The sequence below is a fragment of the Panicum virgatum genome, chromosome 2N, assembly GCF_016808335.1.
Source record: "Panicum virgatum strain AP13 chromosome 2N, P.virgatum_v5, whole genome shotgun sequence".
In the NCBI taxonomy this organism is placed as follows: domain Eukaryota; kingdom Viridiplantae; phylum Streptophyta; class Magnoliopsida; order Poales; family Poaceae; genus Panicum; species Panicum virgatum.
In genome coordinates, this window is record NC_053146.1 from 6,359,000 (window position 1) to 6,371,296 (window position 12,297).

The following is a 12,297-nucleotide window of genomic DNA, read 5'->3' on the forward strand; positions in this document are numbered from 1 at the left end:
TTTGGCCTGTCAGTCTAAGCAGACTTCAGCGACACACTTACAGATAAGGTTACACTGCCACTCCCCAGTCACCATTCACCAGTAGAGCTGGCCATGGCGCCCTTCTGCGCTCCTGCTGCCACTGCAGCTCCCCATGCCACTCCAACCCCTCTCACCAGCTCACGAGCTCACGGAAGCATATCGCCATGCGCCTCTCCCCCAAGCTAGGCGGCGGCGGCGGCGGCGGCCAGAGGGCGCGGCCTGTGAGTTCAGCAGCTCCCCAGGTGCGCGCGTTGTCGCCAGCGACGGCGGCGGAAAAAGCGGCGGGTCCCTTCCTCGCCCCCGTCAACGTGGAGTACCTGGCCGCCGAGTTCGCCGGCCACGGCGTGGGCTTCGAGCCCGTTGGCGGCAGCCCACGCTGCCGTTGCGGTTGCGCAGCGCCGTCAAGATGGCGCTGCGCAACCGCAACGGCAGCGTGGCGCACCTGCTGCTCCCCAGCGGGCTCGTCACGTCCTACAAGCCCGCCATGTGGCACGGCACCGTCACGGAGGTGCTCCACACGAACGTCGCCGAGGGCCCCGGCGGGCGGGCCGCCATCCGCGGCGGCGTGTCCGTGGACCTCCGCTGCGCCGCCGCCGGCGGCGGGTGGTCGCCTAGCGGGGCGTGGTGGCTCCGCGACGTCCGGGGAAACCCCACGACCTCCATCGAGGTACGCGCGCACCGGCGCCACCACAGAATCTGATCACGGGACGCCGGCCATGCATGGTGCATCGAGCGAGGTCAGGCCGTCAGGTCACTGACGTGGCGCGTTTCCTTGCAGATCGAGCTCGTGTCGGCGGTTCCGGGGAGCGCGGGCGCGGCGAGGTGCGTGGTGACGCTGCATCCGGAGGCGCTGGCCACGGAGCTCGCGGTGACCAACACCGCGCCGGCGCCGATGGCGCTGTCGTGCGGCGTGTCGAACCACCTGCGCGTGAGCCCCCCGGACGCCACCTACGCGCTGGGGCTCCAGGGCTCCGACTACCGCAGCGTCGAGCCGGCGCTGTCGGAGTTCAGCATCATCCCGCCGGACTACAGGGCCGCCGCAGGGTCGGCCCGGCACCGGTGGGCGAACAGGGGATTCGACATGATCCTCGCGGGCGGCGGCCGGGACCGTGGCGCGGCGGACGATCAGCCTGACGGCGAGGAGGACCACTACAAGCACATGACGGACGCGATGTGCCGCGTCTACAGCCACGCGCCCAGGGACTTCACCATCATCGACCGGGTACGAGACCTCGAGAGCTTCGGCGTTCACTCATCTATCTATTCGGTTGATTAGAGAAGCAGGGCCGGGAGACTGGTCACTGATGCGAGTTTCTTGGACGGGAACTGCAAGGAGCTGTACGTGTTCAGCCCAGGGTCCCAGTACCAGTGGTACGGAATGTACGCCTACGTGGTCGTAGGGCCTGCCATGCTGGAGCCCGTGGTGCTGGGGCCCAGTGACACGTGGCAGGGGCTCAGTACCTGCGCAACCCCAATCAATGCCTAGGCTCACCATCGTCTCCGGGGCGACAAATGTGAAATGACAGACGAGGATACTGAAAATGAATGCTGTCAATATGCTGATTACAATGTAAATTATTATTTTTTATGTTAATTACGACAATGCTAGGTTGCAATGTCAACAACACAGTGTTTCATATCGAACTACATGGGAACCAGTAACACTGGGAGAACAAATGACCCTGGAGCATTACAATAGAAGTAACAGATGCGGCTTGGCAAGACAAGGATGTCTAACAGATGGATTATGTAGGCTGTAGGCCTGTAGCAACCACTGTGGTAACTGGTATACAGCTGCTGGGAATCCTGCTCATAGTGAAATGCTCATAACAAAATGAGAACCGAGGGGCTAAGAACATTAATCTTGTTTAAACCCGCTAAATTGCAACAGATGTCCAATGTGATGATTCTAAGTTGCAATGTGGTCAACAGCACCAAGGAACAGCAGAGCGTTGCTTATCACAACTACAAACATTTCTAAATCCCATAAGTTATTCGGAACAAGGAAAATCTCCATTCCAGCCAAGCATGTACATTACCAAAAAGATGAAGAAGTCCCCAATGCTAAACTCACTTTAAGCTCCAGCTCCAAGTTGTGGCAAGTTTTGCACCCTTCCAACTTTGGACAACCTCGGGTAGAAGATCCTGTATGTTGGGCATAAACCATTACCCCTCCAATCTCAGTTCAGGTTTCATGCCAACACACAAGGAACCATTTGCGTCCTTGACGCGGTTGAGCAAACACACACTGTTGAGAAAATATTGATGTGTTAGTTGGTTCAGAAAAGAAATCCTGCCAAATCTTTCCCTAATAGCTTTGTTGGTGATCATAGTGAATATCGTACAGGGCACCTTTTTTTTCTTTTGATAAAGATAGGGGACTAGCTTTGAACGCAATTGATGATATAACATGGATGCTAGTTTATAATTGCCATTAGTTGACAGGAAACATCTCTAGTCAAGCTTAATTCTGGAGTTGAGCTGCAGGAAGCTTTGTCAGTGCTGAGATAGTCCCACGCAATATATGCAAACAGAAATGGAAGATGTGAAGAACCACAGAAATTTGGAGTTAATACAGACAGTTAATTATCAGATGGTAGGAAATTTCTTTGTAATGAGGAAAGACTTTACTACAGGAACAGCCTACAGGTTTTTAAAATCTATGATAGGAAAGACTGTACAAAAAGGAACAGCATACAGGGTTTTCACTTTTCAGATCTACGATACCGTATAACATGAATTGTAACAAGGATTTGTTTTATAAAGTAATTGTTACTGGTATGCATCTTACCAACTTAGGAGAACCCTCATTGAAGATTCCTGCATGTCGGGCAAAACCATTTTCCCTAGAATCTCGTTTCTGGAGTCAAACCCACACACGTGTAATGAAACCATTCGCCTCCTTCACACTGTTGAGTGAAGGTAAAACAATTAGAATTTAGCGGAGATAGGTAGCTTTCACACAAGAAAAAAAATGTACCATAATAATCGTGTTTCAAATGTGACAGCATGAAAACTGTGGATTCTAATTATAAAATTTGGTTGGCAGAAGCCTGCTGGATGTTTCTTCAGCAGCAATGTTTGGAAATCATACTATTTAACTTTAGGCTTTATGTATGATTGCAAAAAGTCAAACACATATGACCATGATTTGTTGGCAAAAAGGTTGGAGAAGTTCAATTTTGGTTTGTAACGATGTTTGGAAATCATACTATTTCAGTGATCTTGAAGAATCATACACCACATTCCACATATGCTGGTATATGAGCGTGGTTTGTTGACAAAAAGTTTGGGAAAGCAAAATTTTGGTATATAGGTGCCTTTATCTGGTTTACCGTGTCATGATAACTCAATGACAAAAAATGGCCCATGTAACTAGAAAGCAATTGAACAGGGGATAAAATGCTGTCAGAACTTTATTGTAATTGACCAATTCTACAGTATCTGACCTGCAATATGCTCTATAATATACAAGAACAAGCTAATATTATATCCTAGCCATAAGAGTAAAGTAGTGAGCAAAATCCTTAGTCTGCAACTCTGAATGGTAAAAGGTAGAGAAAACCACAAACTTAAAGATAAGATGATACACTACAGACAAGGAGAAGTCAAGCTGCATCAAAGTATATTGAAGTGAACAGTAAGTTTTGTTGTTTGAAATGAAAACAAAGAAGTCTTAAAATCCCAGCAAAACCACCTCTGCAAAAGTTTTAAGCCTTATCTGAGATTGACAAGCTTATAATGTAAAAGAAACTATAATTTAACTCTGACAAATAACTCATGAGTCATGATTATCTGGCACCAAAACGACTTACATTCTCATTGTCACAGGCAATCATATCACCATATGAAACCTGAAATACCAATGATGAATAAGAATTTTATTCAGCGAGCATTTGTGAAAAAATAATTTAGATATAATGCACATTTAAGTTCTAGGAAATATTAAAAGGTCTATTGTTTCAAAACTCACCTGGTGGCATATACAATACGTCGGTTCATTTGGATCAATCATTTGATCCACATCCATAGATGTACCTGCTTTCTTGCTGCTACCTGGAGGGGGCATTAAATCGAAGTCCATACCCCTTTCCCTGTCCCACTCCCTCTCTCTAAATTTCTTTGATGATTGAGGTGTACTAAAACCAAGCCTCCTTTTCTCATCTCTGCTAACCACCGGAACTGGAGGAAGGACAGGAGGTTCATCTGGAGGTATCTTTCCTTCTGCAATTGAGAGGGAGAGATCAATAATCTGTTTGACAAATAACTAAGAATGGCATCCCACAATAATGCCTAGAATCTGCCTTGATTGCTAATACCATGCTTTAGATCTTCTGCAAACTGGCCCAGGTCTTCATCAAGGCGTTTGATATGGCTCTCTATCTGTACAATAATGTCCAAGGTGCTTACAAACAGATATCCACACAAAGCAAGTGACTAAAAAAATGGAAATACTAAAATCTCCAATTCTGGATCAAGCTCAGGAGTAATAGCATCCATTGAACTCACCAGTTAAATGCGAGGAGGATTCTAGATGGATAGATGGAGGTAAAATCGGTTTACATCCATATATGGGTATAACATATGTTATGATTCTAAACATTTAACCTTAGATATATGGTGGCATATCAAACGATATATGAATCGCATCAGGATTTTCATAACATACTCAAATTTAATTTCATCTTGCTTATCATTTTCTATAAATTCAGTTACTACTTGCATTTGAATTTGTGCAACTTATAACTGTGGAAACTCAGAGCATATCAGTGGTTACAAAACTTGACTATAGAATCTTATTTCAATTTGTACAGTAGTACAAACACATACTCTTCAGTAATTTTGGAGTTCAGAACAAAATGTTAGAGCTGATTGGGGAATATCTTTAAACATCAACTAAGATAAGTAGCAAACATGAAATAGATATACTGACTAGTTGAATGCATAACATTGAAATTTAGGAAAATGACAGCAAGGAGGCAGTACCAGGTCATAAGCTTGGCTGCCAGCAACACTTTCTCGGTGCAGAGACTCAGAGCATTGTCCTGACTAGCTTCTATATCCTTCTTCATCTTCTCCGACTCATCATCATCCATGTTTGACCTGTCATACCCATGGGACGATACTCCCAGGAGATACTTTATCTGCTCTTTGGTCTGACCCATAATGCCTGAAACACAAAACCATAAGACGAGAAACTTAAGCAAAAGCAATCATCCAAATATCATCATACCAAGCAGTAACCAGTGCTTACATTCCACCTATAGTTCACGAAAATGCAACTTAGCATCAAAGGACACTAAGCAAACAGAAGAGAAGAAGAAAAAACAAACACAATTCTTTAAAATAAGAAGAAGAAATCATCACCATGTGCCCTGTCGTCGAGCTCGCGCATGGTGGAGAGGATCCTCTGCAGGTCGCCGGCCAAGGTGCTCGAGTCTGCACGATTCCAAACACAAAACCAACCGGTAAGCGCGCGCAATCGGAGGCGGTAACAGATTCGATAATCCGTGAAACGGGATCAAGTAAGTCTCACACTCGAGGTAGTGTCACACTACATGAGCATAAAAAGGCATCCACACAGAGTCTTGTTTTATTACTCTCCAGCAGTACCACGACACGAAAAAAAACTACCTTAATGTTTTCCACAAGTATAGAAATCAGCTGCTTCGCTAACAAAAATAGAGCTAAGAGAAAGGTAAAAAAAAAGGCAAGAAATTACAACAAACCCAATGTCACAGGGTATGTAAGAGACCTAACACAGGTGGCGGAACACGAAAAACCAGTCACACAACTAAAACAGAAAATTGAAGTAAAACTGACTCACTCCCATGATGAGCCCCAGCTAACGAACTCCAGTACCAAATCAGGTTCATGATTCAGGCAGTATATCTTAATAATTTGCAGATACCACAAAACCTGCATGGTTGCAGATAATCTATAATTATCCAGAAAAGACACTAAACCATTATCTTTGCAGTACCCCCAGTTGCATCATGATGTAATTTGTCACTATAGTATCAAAGGACTCTCACAAAAATATACCTCTTGTGTGTCACGGCTGTTTGTAACAGGCTTATTATCATTGTTATCCAGCGTAATGTGCTTCAAGATGTTGTTGGGCACATCCTTGACTATGTGCCACTTGAGTGGAAAACAACCATTCCACTTGTCTTGTTGCCAATACTCCACAGTCTTATCCAAGTCAACAGGGCCAACCATTTCAGCAACACCAACAAACTGACCACTTGTGTTCACCTAAGGGCGAAGCTCAAGGTCAAACAGGGAATGACAAAGAAGAGGTAATAATAGGGAAACATGCAGAAGACTTACAGAGAAAAACAAGAACACTGGGCAGTCACTGGATTTCTCCTGAGCCTCTCGGTATCCAGCATCCAGCTTCTTATTTCCATTAGGAGTGCTAGCCCACACATTGTATTTAATACTCTTGTGCACATCATCTTCACTATATGATTTGATAACGAAGAATTTTGCATCCTTGTAGGCTACAGGAAATCCTTCCTGGTTATATTGGCCTTTGTCTGGAAGAGCGTTGTTCTGTTTTTCAGGTGAAGGGAGGGCCTGGCCCTTCACGGCAATAGTGACAGCAGGCCCAAACTGTTTTTGGTGCTTGAAACCACCAGATCTTGGTCCTCTGTTCAGCTCGGTAAAGCCATCTTGATTCTCCCCACCAAAACCAAAAGGTGCACGCCCTCTAGGCCCTCGTTTAGTTGCACGTGTAAAATTTTTGAAATAGAATTTTTTTCACATTTGAAGTATTAAACATAGATTAATCATAAAACTAATTAAAGAACTTGTCTGTAAACTACGAGACGAATTCAATGAGCCTAATTAATCTATCATTAGCGCATGGTTACTGTAGCAATTAATGTAGCAAGTTAGTGTCTAATTATGATCTAATTAGGCTCATTAGATTTGTCTCGTAATTTACAAAGAAACTATGCAATTAGTTTTTTATTTCGTTTAGATATAATACTCTATGCATGTAAGATTCCTTTTCGATGTGATAGTTTTGAAATTTTGAATTTTGCAACTAAACAAAGGACAGGCTTGTATTTGGTATCTACGACTCCCCACCTTCCATTGTTTCTTGAGTTATACACATTTGATCCAAAACCAAGCCCACCTTTCAGCGTGTTTCCGTACTGACCATACTGTCCAAATAATCTGTTGTCGAGGTACATCCTAGAAGGATAGCTAGGTGAGGTCAGACCCATCCCAGACGAAGGCATCTGCGCATGCATACCCTGGAAATAAACAAAACTACCAGCTAAGTTTTATTCAAGGGCACTGCATACTTGCCATAATAATCCAAATATGCATTGGATCAGCTCGGAACTCTATGATTTTTTATCAGCTCGACTCTACTCCTCGCGAGGTTCTCAGACGAGTTGCATTGGATCTCGACGCCTGGACAAGACGATACAAGAAACATAGGCAGAAACTACAAGTTTGGCAAGCTTGGCTCGCAACATGTAATCCTCCTCCTTCCTCAACTCTTCTCTCTTAAACCTCTCCCCTGTATCTCCTTCCCGGAATGCCGGGGATCAACTGGAATCTAAATTTTCAATTAATGGTAGGTGGGGATCTCCCCCGATATTGCTCGAAAAAAATAATCCAAATATGCAGATGTGTCGCATTGTTATGTGCAAGGTCGTACATTTCATTATCAATGATATGTGAGAGCAAGCTTTAAGAGAGTCATTGATTGCCAGACATAGTTAATTGAAATGAAACTCTGAAAAACAATATTATGGAAATGATTTGTTTGGAGAACACACCATGAGGTTTGTTGTTGGACGCTGGCTCTGATTTCTCGCAGAAGATGAATTGGAACGGTAAGATGTAGAAGTGGCAGTTGGTCTTTGATGCCCATTTGAGTAAACTGCCCCATCGTACCATTGAGCTGGAGATCGAAGACCGCTGTGACCATAATTGCTTGCAGAAGGTCCGCCACCTTGCATAGGTCCTCTTCCATATGAACCATTATTCGCTACTGGAACATTCAGGTGGGTCTGCTTACGTGGCAGCGAGCTGTTGTTAGCAGTCGGCATACCATTTGCACTTGCTTTTGTTGCATCTACCAAAACACGTGTCTGTTGACTGACAACAGAAGGCAGCTCAGGTTGAGAACTGGCGCCATTTACACCATGGGTTGAATTCGCTGAGGTTGGTGGCTGATAATATTGAGTCGGGTACTGATATTATATTGCTGAGAGCCATATGACTGGACATCATGCCCAGCACTTGGTACAGGAGAACCCGAAGGATATGGGCCGTATGGAGCATAGCCATATCCATGGTACATGTCGCCGTACATGCTCTGCTACATTTGTTCAATAGAAACGAAAAATAAAAGAATCAACTTCACCTCTTATACTGTCGCATGAGTAAATAAGTGATTCACCAACATTCAGAATTAACAACTCTGAATGTGTGTTCACATGCCACTCAATATTTGTTCTTAGCTTCCTAGAGAAGGTGAAAGCACATAATCCAAATGTATCTTAAACCCCAAAATACAAATAGTTGAGATAATGGCACAGTCAGCACAAATGTTAACTTACAGGGGGCATCTCCATTCCTTCATGACCAGCATACCTTGAGTCCCACTCATTGGCTGAGCCATCATAACCTGGCAAACCAGGATACAAGAATTAAACATTGCAATCATTGAGCTTAGCCGCCTACCAAGGTTTGCGGTGACAAGGAGCAGAGGTTTATGTACCACTAGGATAGTAATAGGCTGGAGAGGCATATCCACTGGCCTGGTAGAAGAAGTTAGGATCCATGGCCTCCTGCAATAGAGGAGTTATCGACCTGTCCACCTGTGAAGCAGCACTCTGTGCATCTCCAGAGTTGGCAGATCCATATGGCAACCCAGAAGGCTACAATTGTGCAAATTAGGAAGGCATGATTGTTGTTGTAATTATTATTATTATTATTATTATTATTATTATTATTATTATTATTATTATTATTAGTAGTAGTAGTAGTAGTGAATCCTTACAAAACAAAGACCACCCAAAAGTGCCCAGAGAGCTACCTTTTTGGCAGCGTTGGAGCCATCCTTCTTGCTCTCCAGAGACAGCTTCTGCATGAGATTGGTGGCCTCTGCAACTCACGAATCAAGGAAAAATATAAAATTCAACCAAGCACCACACAGTTCAATCATACAACTCACACGACGATCAAACTAAGAATATCGAGATAGTTTAATTTCTTCAATTATAAACATGAGTAAAAATGAATCATATATTACTCCGAGACTACACAGATCAAACTAAGAAATGATACGGTCCGCAACGGTCGGGGCAGGAGCAGCAGTCGCCATGGCAGATCCTTCAGCTTCTTCTCTTTTTTTTTTATTGTGGGGCGTCGATGGAAGGGGTGGGTGCAGACATCGAGGACGGCGAGCTTGGGGCGGTAGCAGCGGGAGGAGTCCGGGGCAGCGGTGGCCGAGCCGGCCGTCTAGGAGGTGCAACAGCGATGGTGGCAGCTGTCGGGGGAGGGACGGCGCGGGCCGAGAGGCGCACGACGGGATAGGAGGCGCAATTCGGCAACAAAATTGGTGGTGGGGAGAGGCGGTGGCAGAGGATAAACCCTAGCCTGTCCAAGCTTTGAGTATTTCAACTTTATTCCATAGTCACCCTCCAATTTCTCTTTGACATCCTTTGGGCCCTTTTGTGGATTCTTTTTTACCCAATCTGAGAGCCTGTCTGCACACCAGTCTTGACTTGCCATCTTTCCTTCTCTAAGCTTGGTGGTAGCACAATTGTGCTCTGCAAGGAGCAATTTTATCTGCAACAAAGAAGCATGTCATAAGCAATTCACAAACTTGTCAGCAACACATAAGCAACAAAATTCAACATATGTTACCTTTATTGTTTTTTTTATCAAAAATTGTGAATGCATGTATGCGCCAAGGACAACCCTTTGCAGCACAGTGTGTTATGAATCTAGTCTTGTCTGTTTTGACTCTAGCAAACTCAAATCCAGTCTTCACAGCGTGATGCTTGATTGCTTCCCTGAATGCAATGATATCAGAAAAAAGTGCCCCAGTCACTATGTTTGGATTCTCAGCATCATGGAGTACATGCACCTCAAGAGGGTCTGCATCATCAACTTCATCATCATTAGCATGTGCACAAGCATTTTTATCCGAAGGCTGAGCATCAACAAAATCATGTGCATGATGGGCTAGTTTTGCATCTGGAACAACAATATAAATTTCCTCATCATCGACGCCAACGTACTCTTCAGGATTGTCAAAGATATCAGGCTTCCTGTCAGGCTCTAGGTCAGCAGCTGCCTCTGGTTTTTCAGGAGCCCCTAACTCAACAGCTACCTCTGGAATTACAGGAGCAACACTACTTGGTTCATTGGGTATGGTAAAGTCATTGTTGGACACCTCAAATCTAACATTCGGAGTAACCACACATAGAGGGTGCAGTTCATCAAATTCAGCAGTTGAACAAACTGACTTATCAAATACTCCAACTGTAATTTGACAACTCATCTCGTCCCTGTACATTTCAAAGATATCATGCAGTCTTTTGTCAAAGAACCATACCGTGGGTAACTGGTTAGAGTGCAATTTCAATTCATCAGAAATACTTGAGACCAACATTTCAAGCGTTAGTGATAAATACTCCACATCCCACTTAATCATGCAGTCTTTGCAGTATGATTCTCTACCATCAGAGTCTTTGAAAGCAAAACCTTGGACTTTAACCTCTAGCGCGAACAAACAGTCCCTACCAACAATCAAATTCAAACCCAGATGCAAGTGTAAATATACAAGCACAAGTCAACTACACTACATGCTCACACCGAATTAATAGAGATGCGCAAAATTTACCTGTTCCCGCAGTCCTCCATCTCCACCGCAAAACAACGGTGCAGATGCTTCAAGGTTACTACATCTCCTCCGATCGAAGCGGCCGCCACAGATTTAGTCTGTTAGTTGACCGATTTAGTCTGTCAATCGACCGATTTAGTCTATCAATCGACCGTCACCGATTGAGTCTGTCAATCCGACCTATTGAAAGGATCGACACTAGGCCTAGAGGGGGGTGAATAGGCCTGTTTAAAAATTTCTTGAAAAACTTGGCAGAAAAGCGTCAGGGTCGGATGATCCGGTCCTGGTCAGGCCCGGATGATCTGGCCTAGGGTCGGATGATCCGACAGAGGATAGGAATCTTGCACGAGATTTGAATTATACTTAGCTATTAACGATTCACTTTGAATACAAAGTTGACAAGTGAAGTAAACAAGCCTGTAAAGCACTTTAGCACTAGAAGAATGCAACTAACAAGTAGATCAAGACAAGATTAGCTCAAGAACAATAAATACAACAAAAATGAAATTGACACAAGATTTATCCCGCCCTCCACAAAGGAGCTACATCTCCGTTGAGGTGCTCACAAAGAGCAGGGTTGCCCTTTAACCCTTTCCCTCACTCAATCAACCACTTAGGAGGATTGAGGTGCTCACTAGCAAGAGTCCACAAAGGATGGGTAATACAAACTTCCGGCGGCTCAACCACAAAGAAATGGAAGCTCACCGGCACCTCTAACCGTCTAGGAGCAAAGCTCCAAGAGTAACAAACGCTAATCGATGAATCGAGGTTACTTCAAATGCTTTTTGAGATGAACAAGTGCTAGCTCACTGAGTGCTCTCGAATCACACTTCCACTCAATCCCTAGGTGTTTCCTTGCAAGAATCAAGCTCTAGGATGGAGAGAAGTGGAGGATTTAGTGCTTTGGAGTCGAGGTTAGTCGGGGAGAGAGAGAGAAATGAAGGAAGGGGGTGAAGGAGTATATATATCCCACCCCCGAAAGTGACCGTTGTGTGTTTTCTGGTGGAGTCCGGATCATCCGGGGTAGCCTCGGATCATCCGGGGTGTTGACAGAATGAACTAAACACTCACTGAAATTCTCAGGTCCGGATCATCCGGTACAGGGCCGGATCATCCGACCTGTGCTGCTCAGGACGCTCAAAAGTCACCAGTTCCGGATCATCCGGCCCAAGACCGGATCATCCAGACTTACTCCAAAAGTTCAGACACTGTTGGGCCGGATCATCCGACCCAGTGCAGAAACATTTGCTGTGAAGGTTTTTGTGGGTGTTTTCTCTCAAAATTGTCATCTCAAATGAAGCATTTAAATAACCTAAAATTCATTTGAATGTGTCCCCCTTAATAGTACGGTGAATCCTATACTCAAATTCAAACCAAAAATTAAAATTAAATCC

At 44.5% G+C, this 12,297-nt stretch overlaps 3 pseudogenes; 1 reads left to right on the top strand and 2 right to left on the bottom strand.

Annotated features, from left to right (window-relative positions):
• LOC120659528 lies at positions 1–1,714 on the top strand (annotated as a pseudogene).
• Positions 1,715–2,828: 1,114 nt separating this feature from the next.
• LOC120662310 lies at positions 2,829–5,570 on the bottom strand (annotated as a pseudogene).
• A 3-nt stretch (positions 5,571–5,573) lies between these two features.
• LOC120659529 lies at positions 5,574–9,544 on the bottom strand (annotated as a pseudogene).
• Between the last annotated feature and the right edge of the window lie 2,753 nt (positions 9,545–12,297).